Source organism: Macrobrachium nipponense, chromosome 23 (assembly GCF_015104395.2).
Source record: "Macrobrachium nipponense isolate FS-2020 chromosome 23, ASM1510439v2, whole genome shotgun sequence".
Taxonomy (NCBI): domain Eukaryota; kingdom Metazoa; phylum Arthropoda; class Malacostraca; order Decapoda; family Palaemonidae; genus Macrobrachium; species Macrobrachium nipponense.
In genome coordinates this window covers 1930239-1940238 of record NC_061090.1, presented here as the reverse complement: position 1 = coordinate 1940238, position 10000 = coordinate 1930239, and positions in this window count along the sequence as shown.

Below are 10000 nucleotides of genomic sequence, written 5' to 3'. Positions count from 1 at the left end.
ATATATATATATATATATATATATATAGACGTTGACAGCTCCTATAGAACAATTAGTAGATAACATATGGAGCATTGTAATGTATGTCATACGATCTCTGATGGAATGTCCGACAGCGTTGGTTTGTTTAAGAAATCTCGGGCCGAGATGAACACTTGTGTCAGCTCAGATCAGTTTGTTTTGTAAACTGTGGTTCTCGCAAACAACGGAAATGTATTTATGACTTGGAAATCTGGATCATGTCACGGGAATTCCACGTCACAGGGAGTGGCGATACAATGTTCTAGAAAAATTCGTATGTTCATGAGTGTGCCTGTAAAGGGGTAGTTATAGTGTGATATAGGGAATCTAGAGGACAGATGATTATTCTGGCAGTAACTTGAATTGGTGAACATTTTGCCTTAAGGAGGGCGCTTGACTTTGCCAGTAAAGGTGAGCGAGTGAGCTTTTCATTTTAAAATGCCCAATTGGGCACAAAGAAATGTGTAGTACTCTGTTGGCTCGATTGACATTTTAGTATTGAATATTTTTCCCTGTTTATTGTTTTTGCATATTTACCTTATTTGACCTTTTGGATGTGTCGAGTGATTTTGGTAACAGGAAATTCTCCCAATATTTCTTGATGTTTTTTTGTTTTTTAAAAGTGACCTTTGTCTTCTCCTCAGATGGATTTGTTATAGGTCACATGATACGGGAATTTTGGCAGATAACTATAACTTTGGATCATGACAGACTTTTGGACATTGTATTTGGAAGTACTTAAATGTTTAGTGTCAGATTGAATTTGCCAGTCAGAGAGACTGGCTTTTCATTTACTTATTTGCTAGAAGTTAAGGACAGTCTTTGCCATTCTCTTTAATTTTTTTCTTTGTTTGACATGTTAAATTTGGGGAATAAAACTGTATTTTGGTAGAACATGAGTTTCATCTAGCTATGACGTAGAGAGAGAGAGAGAGAGAGAGAGAGAGAGAGAGGGGTGGTGGGGGGGTGGGGGGGGGGGGGGGGGCGTTAGGAAATGGGAACAACTATTCCCAGGGGGACTCCAATGAACAGGGATGGCGGTGTGGATTTCAAAGTTAAGTTTTTTCTTGTGATTTGATGTTCAGGATTTTGATAGTAGAGGAAGCTGGGAGAAGGGTAATAGAACGTATTATTAACAGTAATTAGTTATGATAGTGAAATATATACACACTTCTGTTACTAGTCTACTTCTGTAGATCATTGCATGTTCCTCCGTCCTGAAAATAACATAAAGATGACTTTCAATGCAACCTGAAACTAACAAAGAGATGGCTCTGAGTTGACCAAACAGCATTGATGAAGGGGATACTGGAAAGAGCTGAGCGAAGAGACAGCGCCGTGTCTTCGTGACGGTCGAGAGGAAATGAACCAGGAAATGAAAGTTCAGGTCGGAATCTAGAAATTCGGAGCCCAAAAGAGCGAAAAATAACGGAACAAGAAAAGGGAAAATATTTCAACGTAAACATGAATGTTGTCGATGCTTTGTTGTGACGAAGGTAGACATCTGTAAGAGAAAAGTGGCGGCATAATAGAGTGATTCAAGACGACGTCAAACAAAGCTTGAATTACTAGTTGTGAATGTACAACAGGAAGGAAATTGAGAAGTGCCGTATCACGTCCATTTCTGCTTTTTTCCTTCCCAACATGTACATTGCAGAGGATGGAAATGATTCGTGATAGGGATTTGATGAAGTTAGATATCAGGATTGGAAGTAAAACAGACTAAGAGGATTAACGCGGAAGACTAATGTTGGATCACATATACATGAGAAATTGGACCTATGTTCAGCATTAGTGAAGAGACCCTTCATATGAAAAGAGGTAAGCTCGTTCTTATTCTTGTCGAGTAGCCACGGCCCATGAAAATCTCAGTCGCGGCCCATGAAACTTTCAGCCACGGCCCGGTGGAGGCCTGTGCTATTGGCACAAATAGCGGTGCTAGATGCATGATTATGGCTAACTTTAACCTTAAATAAAATAAAAACTACTGATGCTAGAGGGTCGCAATTTGGTACGGTTGATGATTGGAGAGTGGATGATCAACACACCAATTTGCAGCCCTCTAGCCTCAGTAGCTTTCAAGATCTGAGGGTGGACGGACAGACAAAAGGTCATCTCAATAGTTTTCTTTAACAGAAAATTACAAGTAAACGGATCACTGAGGATTCTTTTTTGACTCCTAAGATATTATAACGATCGTGTGACCTTCTTTCAGAGGTAAAGTTGCTCCACCTCCTCCTCCTCCTCCTCCTCCTCCTCCTCCTCCCCCTCCTCCTTGTTCTTCTTAGCCTCCTCCTTCTCCACTTCTCCTCCTCCAACTTCAAAAGGTTTTGAGGAGTGACAGGAGCATCAATGGAAAACTTTCCTCTGCAACAGAATCATTAGAGGTATCATTTATATGCGGATAAAGGGCATGTGTTTAAATTCTCTTAATAATAACACTTTACTTCTTTTAAACTTCTTAACCATCAAAATAAACGCTGTTAATTATAATATAAACAACTCGATAAATGCGAAATCTTCGTCACAACTAGTTATTTCCAAAGACGCATTAATACCGTTTTTGTAAGAAGCGCCTCCTTCCATTTAGCTCCTGTTATGAAGGGATGAATTACAAATTATATCAGCTATAAAATATGAAGTTAGAATTTCTGGAATTTGAATTCAAGGTTTTCAAACAAAAAAAGGAAGTGCTGAGAGAAGACTCTTCATTTTCATGATTTCACTTTTGTTGCCATTTTTTCTGTTTGTTCGTTTATAAACTTCTTATAACTTTTTCCGATAATTATGCCAGAGTTTACATATGAATTTTACCATGACGAAATTACTGAACATTACTGAACTTCCATATTTCTATTCCCGAGAGATTCGTACTTTTAGAGTTGTCGATAGAAACCGAAACTTTAATACAATATAATAAAAAAAAAAAACTCATGACTCGTTAATAACATAATTCAAAGCCTTCTTTCTACCGAGTGTAGTTAAGAGGAGGATGCTTTCTAATAGTTATGCTTTGAGGATGAAACGACTTTATTTCTGATGGGGAAAGAAAATTAAATAATGATTATCCACAGAATTAAAAATAAATCTACGCTTGAATATTTTACGAACCCACACAACCATACGCCCACACGTACGTAAACACCCACAACTATATATATGTAAATATATATATTATATATATATATATATATATATATATATATATATATATATATATATATATATATATATATATATATATATATGAATAACTTGATCACGAAGTATATAAAACGTGATGCTATGTATAAATAAAGGTTTTTTGCCACGAAGGAAAAAATGAAAAAGCGAGATAGCCAAGTACTTTCGGTCCTGTTCGGACCATTTGCTGAGGACAGGACCGAAAGTACTTGGCTATCTCGCTTTTCATTTTTTCCTTCGTGGCAAAAAACCTTTATATATATATATATATATATATATATATATATATATATATATTATATATTATATATATATATATATAGTATATATATATATATATATATATATATATATATATATATATATATATATATATATATATATATATATATATATATATCTCTGTTTCTGTGTGTGATTTCGCATGTGTGGGTGTATGGTTGTCTGGATGCGTAAAAAATATTCAAGCGTAGATTTATTATTCAAATCTGGGGATTATCTTGACTTATTTCTCTCCTGCTTTTCAATTTTCAGTGTTATCTTCTACTGAAATTTCCTGTTTTAAATATATATATATATATATATATATATTATATATATATATATATATATATATATATATATATATATATATATATATATATATATATATATATATATATATATATATATATATATATATATATATATATATATATATATATATATATATAGTATATGTATATATACATTTGTGTGTGTGTATGTGTGTGTACAGACGGCCAACGAAGAATTGGAGTAGTTTCTTAATTCATTGTTCGTTATGGAAATATTGCCATTTGCAGGTGCCAGATTATTTACTTAACAATAAATAAAATTTCCTTTCAAAGGTGCTATATTAGAAATAAATTACGTTAGAATTGAGTAGACTTATTCACAAACGTATTAAAGATAATTATTTGGCAAAGTAAGGGAAATATATACCGATGGGACCATGATTTCTAATTTTATTCTCAACTCTAGCTTCGTGATAGCATACCGAAGATTTGAAGTTGGCTTTGCTGCCGCTCGAGTCTTGACTCAACATATCGTACTGCATGGAGTGTTGTCATTTTGTCTCCTACAGCCGATAAATGATGCATCAAGGCGTTAACATTCTTTGAAAACAATGTTTAATTAAACTAATTTTGTCCTTTGATCAATAAAATAATTTGCATGACACATTTAGTGGGCCTAAATTGGACTTCTGATTTTCCCACAATGAATTTAATTAGCCTAGGTCTATTTTCAGCAGTATACTCTCTCGCTTGATACTATATTAATGAATATTTAATATATATATATATATATATATATATATATATATATATATGTATATATAATATATATATATATATATATATATATATGATATATATATTATATATATATATATATATATATATATATATATATAGATATATATATATATATATATATATATATATAGTATATATATATATATATATATATATATATATATATATTAATCTGCTTATTTGATTATTCCCGTTATTCTTGTTTTATTAGCCATGTTCGCCTTTCTTCTTATCCTTTTCATAATTGCTTAACATAATTAACTCAGACCTAGCTATTCAAAGTCAAAAAGTAATCATAAAAAAATCAAACGAATATAATTCAGTCTTGTTTTTTATCGAATTTCTTGCATATCATCCTGTTTCATTTGGACACGTTGGAACGCTATGGGAGTCAAAACTGACGAATATATTAAGAAAGGCTTACTTTCATTAAAGCTTTCTTAGGTTGATCTTTCTGTAGCTATTCATTTCTTCTAAATAGAAATGAATTCAAATTAGTTTCACATGTATACCTAGACCTACTACCATAAGCATATTATAAGTAGCTGAAAGGATAAGAAATATGATAGGTAACGTTCTCGTTTAAGTCTATTTCATATGTTTTTTTTTTTTTTTCAAGAAAAACCTACTGCTTTAATCAAGGGTTGCTCTTTGACGGATACAGGGTGTAACACGAGTGTATGCACATAGTTTGTGGAATGAAAATTAAAGTTTTACCATTTTTCTTTGGGAACAGAAAATATTTTATAAACATGCATTTTAAGGCGTCCGTTGTCGGTGCGGGGAATTTTAAAATAGCCGTTATCATTAGCGATGCTTTCACGAGATGGAGTTCGTAATGAGAAGTCTGATCTAGTCGCCTGAGATGTAGAAGAGAGCGGAGGCGGCGTATGGGAGTGATGGAAGGATTAGGCCGATGTTAATAAAGTATCTCCCAATAAAATGTATTCTATAGGTTTTGAAGAAAAAAATGCATGCATCATTGAAACGTTTCCCTCCCTATCCGTGGTTTTCACTGGCCATCGATAAAAAAACAAAACAAAAAGAGTAAAGCCTTACTGAATCTCTCATCCATCAAAAGATAAGTTTGCTTATTCATTAGACTTATTCATTAGACAACTATCAAAGACTTCATGTGTAGATTTAAAAATTTCTTCCTCTCCATCTAAAGTATTCATCAGACACCAGTCATAAGCGTAGAGCTAGTCATGATTCCTTGTTCAGCAATGTCGTGACGAGGCACTAGAATTCAAAATTCACAAATGAATGTTGCTCAGCATCGTTTACACTACTGCATTCTCTTGCTCTCTTGTGGTGCTTCGATGTGTTCCACCTCTAGGCCCATGTTCTAAATTTTGCCGTTCTTTAAAAAATTTGATTTATCTATGTATGATTGTCTCCGGTTTATTAAGATTTCTTGATATCTCTCCAACAGGAACTTGCACCGAATGCAGTGCAATAATTTTCTCTCGCTCATCGAGGGATGTTTCTTAGACCGATAAATGACACATTGACATTAGATTCCTGTGCACATAACATCAAAAGCAATAGAGTGAGGTGGCCTGGTTCACACTGTTAGGATATCGTTTTTCTTCTTTTTGTTTTTAAATTTGATAGCATTTTGTGAGATTATAATGTTTTCTGTAAAATTTAACAAATGGAATAGTTCAACTACCTTCAACTTATTATTGAAATGATGATTTAAGGACTATGTTTATGCGATACTACTAGTGATAGGTGTCTCCTATCTATTTGGTAATGTATATCTATGGTTGTGATATGACGTTTTCTATCACTTCGTTTCGTTCACGTCAATTTTGCTATATGGAAAATAGTTTTACACAATGACATAACATAACGTTCTAAAGATATCAGTGACTGTTTTTAACGTCCTTACACATGATTTCTTCCATCTTTGAAAAGGAAAATAGATAAATAAGGCATGCATCGTGCTTCAGGCAGGTGAATGAAAAATTATGAAACTCTGCCATCAGTTTTTTGGCCGGCAGTACATATATTTATTTATAAGCGTTCAACTATTGTTTTGTTTAAATTCTAATAAGATACCAGGTAGCAAAATGTCTCCATATTTGATGTGTTTAGTCCGATTAATATCCATTTCAAAATAAATAGTCTCTGTTGAATACTATGAGCAGGTCTTAAAAAGATTTTTCTCTGTAAAATTCCAGTCGGTGTTAGCATAAAAAGATTCTGTATAAAAGGATGCTGTTCCTTTGAGCTGGAATCATGCACGGATTACATTGGAAAAGCTTTGTTCTGATATGAGAAAAAAAGACAGAACGGAACAGTTCAGAATTATAAGAATTCCTATAAATTTCTTGTTTTTTTTTTTTTCCTCATTCTCTCCATGCCATTTTTCCTCAAAGCACTAAGCTACATTTTCAGATATCCTCAACTTTCATATAATGGTAATATGACAACTCATAGACACTATGAACAGAAAACCTTATATTCAAGGAAAATCGACTGTATTAATTTAAACTGCTTCTGAATACATTGTTCTCCATATTCTGGGTATTAATATGAAACCAATGCTAAACAGGGAAACTTGTAGACTTTACCCCAAATCAATTAAAGCACAGAATTGACATTTTGTTTGTTATTAACCGTTTCAATACTGTGACTTATCACGAATTCTTAAAGAAACAAATATCTATAAAGATTATTATTTTTACAACTGTTTACACTGCCTTATCTTCCATCTCTTTGCAGATATAACTTTTTGAATAGTTTTCAAAGAACGTGTCCTGCAAGTATATTCTCACTTTCATAGAAAACGGAGACTGGAAATCCAGCACTTGATTCTAACCGACCAGCATATGTCTGTGAATAGACTTTGATCACTTTCAAGGACCTTTCAGTATCAAACTAGACCGTGGACAGGAGGACGCCAGCGTGGATTCTGGTACGTGACTGGAGTTCCTTATTAGGGCACAACGTCTTGGAAAGTGGTTTACAAATCGTGTATAGTATCACTGGCTCTCAGATATTTACGCTCTCAAGCTTCCAAATGCTTCTTAAGCGAATTTTGAAAGTGGAACCGTTTTAAAATGTAATGGTTTGAAACCGTCTATTATCGTAAGTTAATTTCGTATGTTCAAAATCATTAATATGAAATAGGAAATAAGTCACCCTTTTTCCCACGCTTGATTACCCTTATTCCTGAATGATTCAAGACAAAATGAGTTTCAGCAAAATATGTATCCACAGGCGTTTATTTCTGCAGTTATATTTATATCGATATCGTCTTTATGAGAAGTGAATTATGCTTTGCCATATCAAAATATAGGTGGGTAATCATCATTCCAGTGTAAAACCAATCATGTCATTAGCCTTAAAACAATCTATAGCCTAAACTAATTAATTCTACATCGTAAAACTAAGTGATTTTTAAAGAGTAAATATTATGGTTATATTAAGGGTAATATGTAGTATTTTGGAATATTTTTTGTGTTCTATTTGTTTCATTTTCCTTTACATTTTAGGATTTGATTTACCAAGTTTTTCAATACCGTACCATTAACGTCGTGGCATATCTTGTAAAAGGAGGAAGGGGTATAGATATTTGATCAACTCATAACCACTAGAAATATTGAGACTGCTTGTTAGGAACTCAGGATTCTACCATGATACTTATGGTAACCCACCCCCACCTGCTCTCTCTCTCTCTCTCTCTCTCTCTCTCTCTCTCTCTCTCTGTATGAGAAATTTAAATCATCTCTCACTTCCTGGTTTCTGAATTCGCAAATTTATGACGGTAGACGCAATATGCTGAACGCTAATAGAATGAAATAATTACTTATAATAATGTATATAGGTGTGAGGTACGTTCCGGCCTGTTACGATCGTTACTGCTGTAAAAACAATGATTAAAAAAAAAGGCAAATTTCTGATATATAACTGATAATATTCCGCGATATTGTGTAATTTATAAAATTCAAGTTATTCTCCCCGTACCGATGATTTAGGGTGACCTCACTTACTCAGTTCATGGAATAGAATGGCATATACACATTAGGGAAAAGGCTAAGCTCTGGAAACTACGAGGTCATTCAGCTCAGGCGGGGAAACTGGGAGTAAAGGTGCTTTAAAGGGTAGCACTATGAAGCATTTATTAGGGGAGAGTGGAATGAAAGATGGAAAAAGTTAAAAATATTCGCAAACGAAGTGTAATAAACTCTAATGATTTGGTTATTGCTAGATTTTATGTCAGCGAACGAAACACGTTTGATTTTGATCAACACTGACTTCATCAACATATTCTTTGTTGTTTGTGAAGGGGACGGGCAGAAAGAGCTGAAAATCATCCAAAAAGGACCAGAGATACTGACAGAATAATGAGATGGAAATAAGAAATGACCTCTTTGCCGATCTAAACATAGATAATAATCCGGGAAATGATATAAGCTAATGATTGCACCAGGTACTTTAAACAACATAGCCGAGAAAGAAAACCGAATCAATTTTTCAAGTGAAATTTGTTAACTTTTTAATGATTTTAGACTGCAAAATACACTTTTCTGAAAGGTGCTTAAATGACAATGTCATTAGCGAATGCAGCTATTTTAATGTTACGCTCCTTTCATTGCAATCCAGTGCAGCAGGAAATTAACTATACACGTAATTGTGCATTTGCAAGTGCAGTGAAAAGGAAAATGGAAAATGTTAATGAAACAGCTTTACTTCCCCATTCAGTCTAATTTCCTAGAGAGGATCACTGGAATAGGGGACTGGGTAGTAACAATTCGGGTTTACCATTAACGAGTTGCCTGGAGTTTTACTTTCGTTTTCCTTCCTTGTTTTTAATGTCTTACTTTAAGTGAACTCGTTCGTATTATATATACATTATCATAGACGCTTTATCTTCATTTGCAATGAAGGACTCATCAATAATGTTAAAACACCAATGCGGTACCGTCTCTCCACTTCCTCCTTAGAGAGATGACAGTGGCCTCTACAACTACGAGAGGCTCTCGGGAGACTTATCTCTCCAAATTGAGTCGCTGTAATGAGACTGGAGAGATTTGTTGTGGACTGAGGGGCTGGCCGACAGCAAAAGGGGAAGTTAAGGGAGAAGGGTTTATTTGGTTTAAGAGTATTTTCTACGAATTCTCTTTCCTCCTTTCCTTTAAGGGCGTTTCTTTGGAAATTATTGTAGGGGTTGCCTAAGCAGTCGTTTGAAAATCAGGACGATATATGTATGAGAAAATAGATACACACACATATTATATATATATATATATATATATATATATATATATATATATATATATATATATATATATATATATATGTATATATATATAATATATATATATATATATATTATTATATATATATATTATATATATATATATAATAATAATAACACCTTTCTACAAGTAGCCTTTGCGAAATAAATTTCCTTGCTAAAATGAAATGATTTAAATATTATCATG